This window comes from Triticum aestivum, chromosome 1A (assembly GCF_018294505.1).
Source record: "Triticum aestivum cultivar Chinese Spring chromosome 1A, IWGSC CS RefSeq v2.1, whole genome shotgun sequence".
Lineage (NCBI taxonomy): Eukaryota > Viridiplantae > Streptophyta > Magnoliopsida > Poales > Poaceae > Triticum > Triticum aestivum.
The window spans coordinates 36,106,838-36,121,015 of record NC_057794.1 but is presented as its reverse complement, the minus strand read 5'-3'; positions in this window follow the sequence as shown (position 1 = coordinate 36,121,015).

Below are 14,178 nucleotides of genomic sequence, written 5' to 3'. Positions count from 1 at the left end.
GCCTCCAGCTGCCGCCTTCACCGAGCCTCAGATAGCGGAGGTGCCAAATATTATCAGCCCCAACACGCTCAAGAAGGCGTTCTGTGAGCAGAACTCGGTCCCATTACAGCAGATCAAGAAGAAGGGCTGGAAACGGCAGACTAAAAAGGGCGACGGTGCGAGCCAGCCGGCACCGAGTACGATCCGTGCTCAGGACGGGCCACCTTCACCTAAGGATATCTCGAGGAGGTTGCATGTGGCGGGTAGGGCGATGCTACCGACAAATATGCTCAATGCTGCAACCGGTGCTATGCGGAGTCTGCACGACAGTGTTCTTTCTTTGGAGAAACGGCATCTCAGGGAGAATGATGTGGCATGCCCGGTTTTCGTGGCCAAGGTGCCGGAGGGAAAGGGCTTGTGGATGGCGCCATCAGGGGTACGATCGTCATGCGGTTTGATGACATCTTTGCTATGTTCAACCTTCATCCGCTGCATTACACCTTCGTTCTGCTGTTTTCGCTGAGTATGGATATGCGGATCATTAGAGACAAGACCCCAGACATCGTGATCGTCGACCTCTTCTACCCCATGTTAACCGTAACTCCAAGATAGACTACACAAATATCAAGAAAGTTATTGATGATGTTCTCCCCGGCTACGCCAAATCTGGAGGCACCTTCACCAGGGCAGTTCGTAAGTACGGCAAGCACGTGTTCGCCCACAATACGATGTTCTGCTGCGTCAAGCAGCCGCCTGGCGATCAGAAGGATGCCTACTACGCCCTCCATCACATGCGGGCGATCGTAAGGGACCATCATCACCTTCTGCTACCAAATAATCTCAAAGATTGGGCCGCGAGCTTGTTGGCAATCCAGGACGCGGACATCAGACAAGAATTCTTTCGCATCCAGTCGGAGTTTGAGGACATCATCGATCAAGATGTCCTTCATACCTTGGGGCAGTTCTTCCTCAGATATCAACCGTCCAACATTGAGATGGACGGAATGCTACAAATGCAGGCTGACAACGCCCGCGATTTCATGACCATCACGACAGACGGCGGCTTCATCCACGCTCCTGTCCATGAGTCGAGTCAAAAGTAGTGATGTGTAGTTCTGAAACATTGATTTGCTCATGTTGTAATTAAACTTAATTGAATTGTATGTCTCTTTGGTTTGGACAGTCGTTCAACTTAGATGTAATCGATGCTATTTATTAGTAGGACCATGAATCGTGCTATTAATGTCTTGCTTTTCTCTTCCGATCCTTTTGTTGCATACTTATATATTGCTTATGTATGTATTGTCTGTTGTTTGGCTTGTGCATAGAGATGTCGTCGTATGTCGTGTACAAGGGTAAGGTTCCCGGAGTCTACGACGACTGGGAGGAGTGTCGGAGATAGGTTCACCGTGTCAGCGGTAACAGTTACAAAGGGTACACCACTAGGGCGGAGGCGGAATCTAGATACGCCCGCTATCTAGCGGGAGAGAGGAGGGAGCGTCGGAGGAACCGGATGAAGACCAGTTTCATCGCAATGATGCTCATCGTGATGACCGCAGGTCTCTTTTATGTGATGGTAGTTTAGATGATCGATATCGACTTGTAATGTGAAGACAAACTCGATACTCGCGGTCTCAAGACTTGTAATGTTTTATCTTTGTTCGGTCTTTTAAATTCAGAGACTAATATGATGAATTGTATTCAGAGACTAATCTTCTATTGTATTCGATGAATCTGTTGTTGTTGTGTGCTACTGTCTATATTCTGCCAAATAATATATTTTGTAACCTGTGCAAAAATCAGAAAAGTAAAAAAACCTAATATTCATACTAATGGCGCATCACTACAGAGTGCGCCATTAGTATGCCAAAGTATACTAATGGCGCATCACCAAAGAGTGCGCCATGTATGCCAAGTATACTAATGGCGCATCCATCTGCAGTGCGCCATTAGTGTGCCAAAGCACATGGTTAAATATGGCCCCTGGGAGGCATACTAATGGCGCATGGTGTTATATACTAATGGCGCACTGGGTGGTGCGCATTAGTATACCAGATACTAATGGCGCACCAGTGGTGCGCCATTAGTAATAAATACTAGTGGCGTGATACTAATGGCGCACCAGTGATGTGCTATTAGTAGGCAAAACTGGTGCGCCATTAGTAGGCCTTTTCCTAGTAGTGCATCCATGAAAACCTCAACAATCTTTTCACAAAAATCAGAGAATATAGTAGTCATACATCTTTGAAAGGTAGCAGGTGCATTGCATAAACCAAAAGGCATACATCTATAAGCATAAGTTCCAAAAGGGCAAGTAAAAGTGGTTTTCTCTTGATCAGGTTGTGACACGGGTATTTGAGAAAAACCAGAATATCCATCCAGAAAACAAAAGTGTGTGTGCTTAGATAATCTTTCCAACATTTGATCAATAAAAGGCAAAGGGTAATGATGTTTTCTAGTTGCTTTATTTAATTTTCTAAAATCAATTACCATTCTATAGCTAGTAACAATACTTTGTGGAATAAGTTCATTTTTATCATTAGGAACAACAGTAATACCTCCCTTCTTAGGGACACAATGTACGGGACTTACCCATCTACTATCATCTATGGGATAGATTATGCCTGCTTCTAGAAGCTTTAATATTTCAGTTCTTACCATTTCTTCCAGCTTAGGATTCAAATGTCGTTGATGATCAACAACGGGTTTAGCATCAGGTTCCATATTAATCTTGTGCTGACAGAGAGTGGGACTAATGCCCTTAAGATCATCAAGAGTATACCCAATGGCAGCACGATGCTTCTTTAGAATTTTCAATAATCTTTCTTCTTCATGTTCTGAAAGGTTAGCACTAATAATAACAGGATATATCTTTTTCTCATCAAGATAAGAATATCTCAAAGTGTCACGCAATTGTTTTAATTCAAACACAGGATCACCTTTAGGTGGAGGAGGACCTCCTAGAGTTTCAATAGGCAAATTGTGTTTGAGCAGAGGTCGTTGTTCAAAGAAGATTTTATCTATTTCATTTCTTTCATGCATATGCATATCATTTTCATGGTCTAGCAAATATTGTTCTAGTGGATCAGTAGGAGGCACAACAATAGAAGCAAGACCAATTATTTCATCCTTACTAGGTGCTTCTTTCTTATGGGGTTGTCTACTAAACTTGGAGAAATTAAACTCATGATACTCATTACCAAAGCTAACACCGACAGTTTGTTTTTTACAATCTATTTTAGCATTCACTGTGTTCAAGAAAGGTCTACCAAAGATAATGGGACAAAAATCATCTTGTGGGGAACCAAGAACTAGAAAATCAGTAGGGTATTTTATTTTCCCACACAAGACTTCAACATCTCTAACAATCCCAAGTGGTGTGATGGTGCCTTGATAACCCACAAGTAGGCGATTGCAACAGTTTTCGAGGGTAGAATATTCAACCCAAATTTATTGATTCGACACCAGGGGAGCGAAAGAATATTTGTAAGTATTAGCAGCTGAGTTGTCAATTCAACCACACCTGGAGATTAATTATCTGCAGCAATAGGATTAGTAGCACAGTAATATGATAATTTTGATATCAATGGTAACAGTAATTGTAATGGTAACAGTGATAGCAATGGTTTTGTAACAGTTGTGACAGCAGTAATAACAATAGTAACTTAGCAGAAACAATATGAGGAAAATTCGTAGGCATAGGATCGATGAATTCGTTTGATGATATTCATCATATAATAGTCATAACCTAGGGCGATACAAAACTAGCTCTGGTTCATAAATATAATGTAGGCATGTATTCCGTAAATAGTCATACGTGCTTATGGAAAGAACTTGCATGACATCTTTTGTCCTACCCTCCCGTGGTAGCGGGGTCCATATGGAAACTAAGGGATATTAAGGCCTCCTTTTAATAGAGAACCGGAACAAAGCATTAGCACATAGTGAATACATGAACTCCTCAAACTACGGTCATCACCGGAAAGTATCCCGAATACTGTCACTCCATGGTTTACGGATCATAACACGTAATAGGTGACTATAAATTGCAAGATCGGATCTAGAACATAGATATAATGGTGATCACATAAACGGTTCAGATCTGAAATCATGGCACCCGGGCCCAAAGTGACAAGCATTAAGCATGGCAAAGTCATAGCAACATCAATCTCAGAACATAATGGATACTAAGGATCAAGCCCTAACAAAACTAACTCGATTACATGATGAATCTCATCCAACTCCCTCACCGACCAGCGAGCCTATGAAGGAATTACTCACTCCCGGTGGGGAGCATCATGGAATTGGTGATGAATAAGGGTTGGCGATGACGAAGATCGAAGATCCCCCCCTCTCCGGAGCCCCAAACGGACTCCCACTACAAAAAAGACACATCCATGACATTTTGGGCTGAATGAATTTTTTTCTGTCATGCTTATGACACTTTTGTGATGATAATTGTGACAAAACCCGGTATCGTCATAGATGTGGTGGGCTCCTACTTCTATGACAAAAAATCGTGACAGAAAATGGGCTTTTCATCCTGGGCGGGCCGGGGACGCACCTGCATGACATTCTTTGGGCCGTCCATGACGGAAAAAATCATGGTAGAAGCGAGGGCGAGGAAAATTTCGGGGAGATCCCGGTTATGGTGGGTGGTCGGGGCCGAGCGATCCATGGATGTTTGCGCGTTTTCTCTCATACACGTACGCACATGTGTGCAAGGCGTTGGGATCTAACTGAACCCGAGCGAGGCATTCACTTACTGAACCCAAGCGATTGCACTAGCTACATTACTGAACCCGAGCGATCGATCGATCCCTGGCTGTTAACTAAATCCGATCAAGGGATTCCTTCTCTACTGCTGCTAACTAAAGCCGATCGAACCTGCTGTCTCTTGATGAACAGTGAATGTGGGGGTTGGTTGAACGAGTCGAGACGTACGTGGTTGGGGTTGGATGAATAGTTCCCGGTGGGGGTTGGATTAACAGGACCCCGTGGTAGTAGTAGTAGGCCGTTGCTGCTGGATGAACAGGACTCCGAGAGGAGGCCGCCATAGCCGAGCTGGTTGGGGGTTGTTGGGGATATTATTACTGGACATAAACCGGCAAGGAGTAGCCGGATTAACTCCATGAAGATTAGAAGCCCATGAAGATGTGAGGATGATGGTGCTTTACAAAGGCCCAAGGCCCAAAGGCGAGTTAAGGCCTGTAGATGTAAACCGGCTTTCTCATGTAACTTGTATTGTAAGATAGGAAGGATAGGGATCGAGCCGGACACGTTTATGATCCGGCCTCGGGACTCTGTAAACCAGCGAGCGTCAACCTGTGTATATAAAGGGATGACCCGGCATCGGTTTACGGACGGAAAAAACAACAACTTGAGAGCCAGGCAAAGCGGATTCGCTCCCTGGTCATCGAAACCCTAGCAATGTCAACTCAACAAGACGTAGGCTTTTACCTTCATCGAAGGGGCCGAACTAGTATAAAATCCCCGTGTCCCTTGTCCGGTTTTAACTCCTTTAAGCTAACCCGTAGCAATGGCTCCATGACTAAGTCCTTTCATGAGGACATCTGCCGTGACAAAACCATGACAGTTGGCGCCCACCATGGGGCTATCGCATGATGGTTTCGAGTTCTTGAAGGGCAACTTCGAAGGACTCAAGGGATACGCTGTGGGCTGGATGACGAAGAGTCGTCGCGGCAAGCTCTACATCGATGACGCTGGATGGGGCCCCGAGGCCGGTTCAATTGAGTACGAGTACCGGGTCCCCTTTGGTGGGATTCACGTCTTCATCGGCAAGATCGACGAGCTGGGCCCTGAGCCAGATAGCTACACCGACATCATCGAGACGGCTCAGCGTGCAAACCCCGCCCCGGTTCAGCCCGCAGTAGGCGTGCTTTCGTAGGTGTCATCCATGGAGTGGGATATGAGGATGGCCGGCATCTGATGCAGAAACCGTTGTCTCTTTTGATGACGAATCTTGAACTGGAGAGACCGAGTCACTATATCAGCTATAGGATGGCCGGATCAGCGGAGGCTCTGATGGTGACAGTATTTTGGACCCCCTCGATCTGCCAAACCGGGTCGCGATCTTCATGGCCGGCCCACACCTCTTCTACCGCTGCGGCAGTAATCTCCGGTTCAGCAACGACAACGCCAGTAGGGGCGGGGGGCGCTGCGCCGCCTCCGGCTCAGATTTTGTCCGATTTGTTCGACGCTTTAGCAATGTTGCTGGCGACAGAGGTTGATGCGGCAAACCGGGATCAGCACAATGCGGAAATTGTAAAGGTGAAGGATCAGATAGCTCAGGCTAAAGCAGACCTGGCGGCAGAGAACACCAGGATGGCTACTGAGCAGGCCGAGTTGGAGACTCAGGCTTACTGGCTTAGGCTGGATCAGAATGCCTTAGATGATGTCATGAGGAGGAGATACCGGTCACACCTCCCGCCGAACTACGAAGCAAGAAATCTCTTTAACACGCCAGGAGTAGGAACCAGTAACCAACCAGTCATAAACCGGACAGAGGCATCGGTAAGAGGAGCACCGGTTCAGTCGCGTGTGATGGACCCGCCTTGTCAGAATAACATTGTGCCGCAATACGTTCCGACACCCACGGGGCATTACTCCAACCCGTTGGATAACATTGTGGTTGCCGCTTCACGATTAGCAGCCCTCCTGATTGACGGTGAGTCGCTAGTAGCAATCGAGACTCGACGGGCCAGAGAGCTCCTTCAAACAGCCTTAAACCAACAGCAAGCTTATTCGCATAGTCGCGAGAGGATTCATTCCACCCCTCGTCCGAGTCGGAGCTACAACAGGCACGTTGAGGATGAACCGGCTGTGTCAAGTAGTGCACGCCGCCGTAACTCGCCGCGAGGGCATAACCCGGCCGGTGGTGCTAATGCACAGGATGTGGTGGATCACGGTCGTGCACGTCGAAAAGCCGAGTTAGCGGCACAGCACGAGGCCCGCTAGCCTACTCCGGTTCGTCCTACCGCTTCAGTGGAGCCAGGCGTGGTCTTCAATTCTTTAGGGGTGTCGTGTCTCACCCCCGCTTTGCGTAACATACGACTGCCAAAGGATTTTAAAGGCCGTCATAAGGTGCCCAATTACACTGCCGATTTTCCTCCTGAGTCATGGGTGGAGAGTTATGAGATGGCAAGATGCTGGATGTGGATGAAGCGGTGTGTGCTAAGTACTTCACCATGATGTTGGAGGGGACAACTCGTACTTGGTTAAAAAGCTTACCGGCTAACTCCGTCGGGTCATGGGCTGAGTTGAAATACCGGTTTGTCCAGAATTTCAAAGACACTTGTAAGAAGCCTATGTCAACTGTAGACCTGGTCGCTTGTGTTCAGGAAGATGGGGAGTCTACAACCCATTGAGTGAAGCGAGTCTCAGCTATTCTGCATTTGTCGGACCGCATCAATGTGGATACAATAGTTTTGACGTTGGAAGGAAATTGCCGGTTTATGCCATTAAAACTGAAGCTAGGAAGGCTCAAACGTCATTGCAATGACATGTCAACCCTTATGGCTGCCCTGGTGAAGTATGCCGATTCAGATAGTACCAAGGACCCTGAGTCTGAGGATGACAAACCGGGGAAAGGGAAAAAGAACAGCGGGGCCAAGAGACAGCAACATAATCCGGCAGGACAGGGGAACAATGGTAAGTGCAAGGCAGACAACAATTTGGACTTCATGGCTAATACCAATGCTCATGATAATGGTCAGCGTCGTAAGGGTAAACAGCCCCAGCGGGGTGGAGGGTCAGGTCCCAATCTTGAACGCCTGCTAAATCAACCTTGCCCAAAACATGGATCGAAGGAGAGGCCAGCTTCACATCTTTGGAAGGATTGTTACATTATGCGGGAGTTCAAAAATTCCAATCAATTTCAGTATGACAATGGCCCGCCTGGCGGTTCAGGAGGTGGTTTCCATGGCCCGGGTTATGGAGGTAACAGCTCCGGTTCAGGATTCCAGGGCAATCAAACCGGGCATGGTAATTAAGGTAATCAGGGTAATCAGGGAGGGTATAACCATTAAGGAAATCAGCAAGAGCAACAGTCGAGTTATTAGAGCCATCCGAAGCAGTTGAATAGTGGGCAGTATCATGTCTTCACCACTAGCTTGTGTAAACATGATCAGAAGCTGCACAAAAGGGCCGTGAATTATGTTGAACCGGCAGTGCCTCAGTATTTGCGCTGGTCTGAACAACCAATTTTATGGAGTCAAGAGGATCACCCGCCCCGGGTTGATAATCTGGGTCATCTGGCCTTAGTGGTGGCACCTCAAGTTGGGGGGTATAAGTTCACCAAGGTGCTTATGGATGGGGGAAGTAGTATCAATATCCTTTACTATGATACCTTCCGCCGCATGGGGTTGACAGATAAGAATCCTAAACCATCAAATACGGTCTTTCATGGAGTGGTGCCTGGTAAATCGGTGTACCCAGTTGGCAAGATAGCCCTTGAAGTGGCTTTTGGAGATGATTATGACTCAAGGTCAGAGACGTTGACTTTTGAGGTAGTGAAAATCAAGAGTCCGTATCATGCCCTGTTCGGGCGGCCGACTTATGCCAAGTTCATGGAAAGGTCGTGTTATGTTTATTTATAGCTTAAGATGTCGGGTCATAAAGGGACCATCACAGTACATGGGAGCAAGAAGATTGCTTTGGAATGTGAAGAAGGGGATGCGGCTTCTGCTAAGTCGGTTTGTGCCACAGAGGAGCTGAAGTTTTATAAAGACAAGGTTGATCTGGCAGACATGACCTCTTTGAAAAAACCAACTACAGAGCATGATCCGGCGTTGAAGTTTAAATCGGCTACAGACACTAAGATGGTTGATTTTGTTCCTAGTGATTCGTCCAAGCAGTTCAGCATCAGTGCTAACCTGGATCCCAAATAGGAAAGCGCGCTCATCGAGTTCATCCGTGAGAACCGGGACATCTTTGTATGGGAAGCCTTCTGACATGCCAGGTGTACCGAGGGAACTCGCTGAGCACACACTTAATATAGATCCTAAGTTTAAACCGGTCAGGCAGTTTCTCTGCCGTTTCAATGAAGAAAGGCATAAGGCTATTGGTGAGGAGGTAGCTCGGCTTTTGGCCGCAGGGTTTATCGTGGAGTTTTTTCATCCGGAGTGGCTGGCTAATCCGGTGCTGGTTCTTAAGAAAAATGGCACTTGGCGTATGTGTGTGGATTACACCGATTTGAACAAGGCCTGTCCAGCAGATCCCTTTGCCCTTCCTCATATTGATCAGAATATTGATGCTACGGCGGGTTGTGATCGTTTGTGTTTTCTTGATGCTTACTCTGGTTACCATCAGATCAAAATGGCAGTTAAGGACCAGGAGAAGACAACCTTTATAACTCCCTTTCGAGCCTTCTGCTATGTCTCCATGCCTTTTGGGCTCAAGAGTGCCCAAGCAACTTATCAACAACGTGTTCAGACTTGTCTTCAAAAGCAGATTGGGCGTAACGTTCATGCATATGTGGATGATATTGTGGTGAAATCCAGAAAGGAGGAAACCTTGATAGAGGACTTGAGAGAGACCTTTGACAACCTCCGGGCTTATAAGATGATGCTTAATCCGTACAAATGTTCCTTTGGTGTTCCGGCAGGAAAGCTCTTAGTTTTTCTGGTGTCTAACAGGGGCATTGAAGCTAATCCGGAAAAAATTTCAGCTATTACGTCCCTAGCTAAACCGGCGTGTATCAATGATGTTCAATGTTTAGCAGGCCGGATTGCGGCTTTCAGCCGGTTTATCAGTCGTCTTGGGGAGAAAGCTATCCCTTTATATCAGATGTTAAAGAAAACAGATGATTTTGTCTGGAGCGACGCGACTGATAAAGCGTTTGAGGATTTGAAGAGACAGTTAGCTGAACCGCATGCCCTTGCGGCTCCGGTTGATAAAGAGCCTTTATTGGTATATGTGGCTGCTAATGCCCGGGCTGTCAGTATGGCTATCATTGTGGAGCGCAAGGAGGCTGGAAAGGAGTATCCGGTTCAACGGCCGGTTTATTATACCAGTGAAGTGCTTATTGAGTCAAAGCAGAGGTATCCGCATTAGCAGAAGCTGGTGTATGGAGTTCTTATGGCAAGCCAGAAGCTCAAGCACTATTTCCAGGGTCATCCTATTACAGTGGTTAGTTTAGTCCCCTTGGGAGACATTATCCAAAAAAGAGAGGCAACTGGCCGGCTTGCTAAGTGGGCTATTGAGCTTGGACCCCACGGGCTCAAGTATACACCTCGCACAACCATCAAATCTCAAGCACTTCTGGATTTCATCAATGATTGGACAGAGTTGCAGATGCCAGAGGAAAAGCTAGAAAACACTTATTGGACTATTCAATTTAATGGGTCCAGGCAATTGGAGGGCTCGGGGGCTGGAGTCATCTTAACTTCCCCATGAGATGACAAGTTTTGTTATGCTCTCCGCTTAATGTTCCCTTGTACTAACAATGCAGCTGAATACGAGGCCTTACTCCATGGTCTGCGGATGGCTAAGGAAATGAACTTAAGCCGGGTTAAGTGCTTTGGTGATTCGGACTTGGTGGCTCAACAGGTATCTGGCACTTGGGATTCTAAGGATCCGCTCATGGCTGCGTATCGACGTGAGGTGGACATAGTGGCTGGTCATTTCAAAGGTTACCAAGTGGACCTTATAGACCGGCGAAAGAATGAAGCGGCGGACGCTTTAAGTCGTTTAGGCTCTCAGCGTAAACCGGTGCCACCTAATGTGTTCCTCGACGTACTTCATAATCCATCGGTCAAAGTTCCCATAGAGGAGGAGTTGGCTATCCCTGACCCGGAGGCCCAGTTGGTGGCGGCTTTGCATGTTATACCGGATTGGACAGTCCCATACCTGGCTTACATGAACCGGGGCGAGTTACCGGAGGATGAAACCTTAGCCCGACAGATAATCCGGCGATCCAAGTTAATGACCATTATCAACGGGGAGCTACATCTTTCCAGCGTCACAGGAGCAATTCAGCGTTGTGTGTCTCCTCAAGAGGGTTGTGGGATTTTGAGAGAAATCCATGAAGGATATTGTGGTCACCATGCCGGTTCAAAATCCTTGGTGGCTAAGGCTTTTCGTCATGGCTTCTATTGGTTGACGGCTCATGCTGATGCTGAGGATTTAGTCAAAAGGTGTGACGGTTGTCAGAAATTTGCACGCCGTGCTCGTGTTCCGGCTCAAGAATTGAGAATGATTTCAATCACTTGGCCGTTTGCAACTCGGGGGATCGATATGGTTGGGCCCTTTAAAAGATCCAAGGACAAAAATACCCACCTGTTGGTGGCGGTTGACAAGTTCACCAAGTGGGTAGAGGCAGAGCCAGTCAGTAAGTGTGATGCAGCCACAGCGGTTCAATTCATCAAAAAGGTGATCTTCCGGTTTGGCTTTCCACACAGCATTATCACGGATAATGGTACTAATCTGTCTAAGGGTGACATGGAGGAATTTTGTCAACATGAATACATCCGGCTTGATATAGCGTCAGTTGCTCACCCCCAGTCTAATGGGCAAGCTGAGAGGGCAAATCAAGAAATTTTGAGAGATATCAAGCCCCGGCTTATGGTTCCTTTAAAGCGGACACTGGGTTGTTGGGTGGAGAAGTTACCTTCTGTGTTATGGAGTATCAACACCACACCAAACAGATCGACGGGTTATACGCCTTCCTTCATGGTTTACGGAGCAGAGGCGGTTCTTCCTAGTGACATCTGTCATGATTCGCCCTGTGTGACGTCTTACACTGAAGCTGACAATGAGAAGGCACGCTAGGACTCACTGGATCTGTTAGATGAGGAGCGTGATCTGGCAGCAGCACGGTCGGCGATTTATCAACAAGATCTCCGACGTTATCACAGCTGCCGCGTTAAGACTAGAACCTTTCAAGAAGGCGATCTGGTGCTCCAGCTCATTCAGGATCAAACTGATATGCACAAGTTATCCCCACCTTGGGAAGGACCCTTTGTGGTCGGCAAAAACCTGCACAACGGGTCATACTACCTTATCGATGTTCAAGAGCACAAAGACTCGCGCAAATCGGAGGAGGAGACCCAGCGGCCGTGGAATAAAGCTCTTCTTCGACCTTACTACACTTGAGCCACAGGCTCTTCTTATGTACATACTTATGACAATGTATATATTATATAATAACCGGAGCCTCAGCTAAAGCGAGGTCTCTGTTCTTTTAACATCATGTGTGTTTTCATGGAGGCTTTTACTAACAAAAGCAGAGTTCTATTAACCCGGCCTATAAGCTACACAGATATGAATGAAATCACTAGGGGGCTTGGTCGTATCCGAACCATAGCTACACCTCTTGATCGGTTTAAAACCAAACAGGGATATCACTAGGGGGCTTGGTCGTATTCAAACCATAGCTACACCTCTTGATCGGTTTAAAACCAAACATGGATATCACTAGGGGGCTTGGTTGTATTCACACCATAGCTACACCTCTTGAGAGGCTTAAAGCCAAAAGGAAATTATGTGGAACCAAAGAGAGTCTGTTGCTTCAAGCACAACTCAAACATAGGTAACCACTGAGCATAGCTCAAATATTACCTGGGGGCTCCTTGCTTCTCAAAGAACAAACAAGCTTGCACCCTTGTAATAGGCTATCAAGCCAGGCTTGGAAGCCAGGTGTATACACCTAAAACCCCGGGTTAGCCTGCCTCTTTAAGTAAGTCACTCCGTCCAGGTAAGCCTGGCATGACCCATCAAACGTTTGACAAGTCAATCTCATAGACCCTGAACTTGTCAAAGTTAAAACGGTGATTGGTTAAAGATTGAGGTCCATCTTAAAAGGCTTTGCAAAAAGGTTTAACTCAGTGGCCTGGCAGCCCATGAAAAGCCTTGGTTTAGGGCCTGGCAGCCCATGAAAAGCCTTCATATTTTCTTTTGGATTTGTTGTTTGTAAACATCTTTTGATCAGGGATTTATAAGTATTTTCTGATAAAACGGTGTTTATTACAACCCGGCGTGGCTTTCAACGCTCAGTTGTCAGTACATAATCAGTTCTAAACCGGCAGCTAATTGCTCCGATCTGATTTTGGCTACAGGTCACCAGCATTATACGAACAAATCAGCAGCTAGCATAGCCCCGTTTGTTTTTTATGAACTAGCAAGAGGGTAAGGAGTCATCAACACTCCGGATTGGTGTTTTTCACCCTTACTATACAAACAGTTGGTCAGCCAACAAGGTATATGACAGGTATCATCTATTTTTACAAATCTTGGTTGTACACCCAAGTTATGTATATATTTTTGGCATCATGACCCATCCAGTGGTAAACCACTAGGACACTTTCGAAGTTCGTATATGAAGGAACACAAATCATAATGGACTATGCATAAATAGATCCCAAAGGGAGAACAAGTTTTCAGGTATCAAGCAAAACAAACATGCTCGATGGCATGGCAGAGAAGGTGTTCATGCTATCCTATTACAAAGGCGCTTTCAATAACCCCCAATTGAATAATTGTTTTCAAAGGAGTGGCAGACTGCAACAGATAAACCGGCCAACGGTTTAGGATTCCTCATTGGGACGGCTTGACAGTTGGGGGTCATCTTGCGTGGTCACATTCTCTTCATCCCTCCCCAGACGCTGGAAATCAACCGTTGACCAATCGATTTCGGTTAAGGCTTGAAAAATTGCTTCTTCATGGATAAGATTGGAGGGGTCAATGTCAGGAGCGTAAGTATGCTTACGGATTGGTGGCACACGATTTTCAACATCATGGGTCGGTGATACGTCTCCAACGTATCTATAATTTTTGATTGCTCCATGCTATATTATCTACCATTTTGGACTATATTGGGCTTTATTTTCCACTTTTATATTATTTTTGGGACTAACCTATTAACCGGAGGCCCTTCCCAGATTTGCTGTTTTTTGCCTATTTCAGTGTTTCGAAGAAATGGAATATCAAACGGAGTCCAAACGGAATAAACCTTTCTGGAACGTGATTTTCTTCCCGAATATGACCCAGGAGACTTGGACCCTACGCCAAGGAAGCTTCGTGGTGGGCACGAGGTAGGGGCGCGCCCTATACCCCCAGGCGCGCCCCCACCCTCGTGGGCCCACCGAAGCTCCACCTACGTACCCCCAAACGAACTGGGACGGAGCCAAAAACCTAATTCCACCGTCGCAACTTTCTGTATCCACGAGATCCCATCTTGGG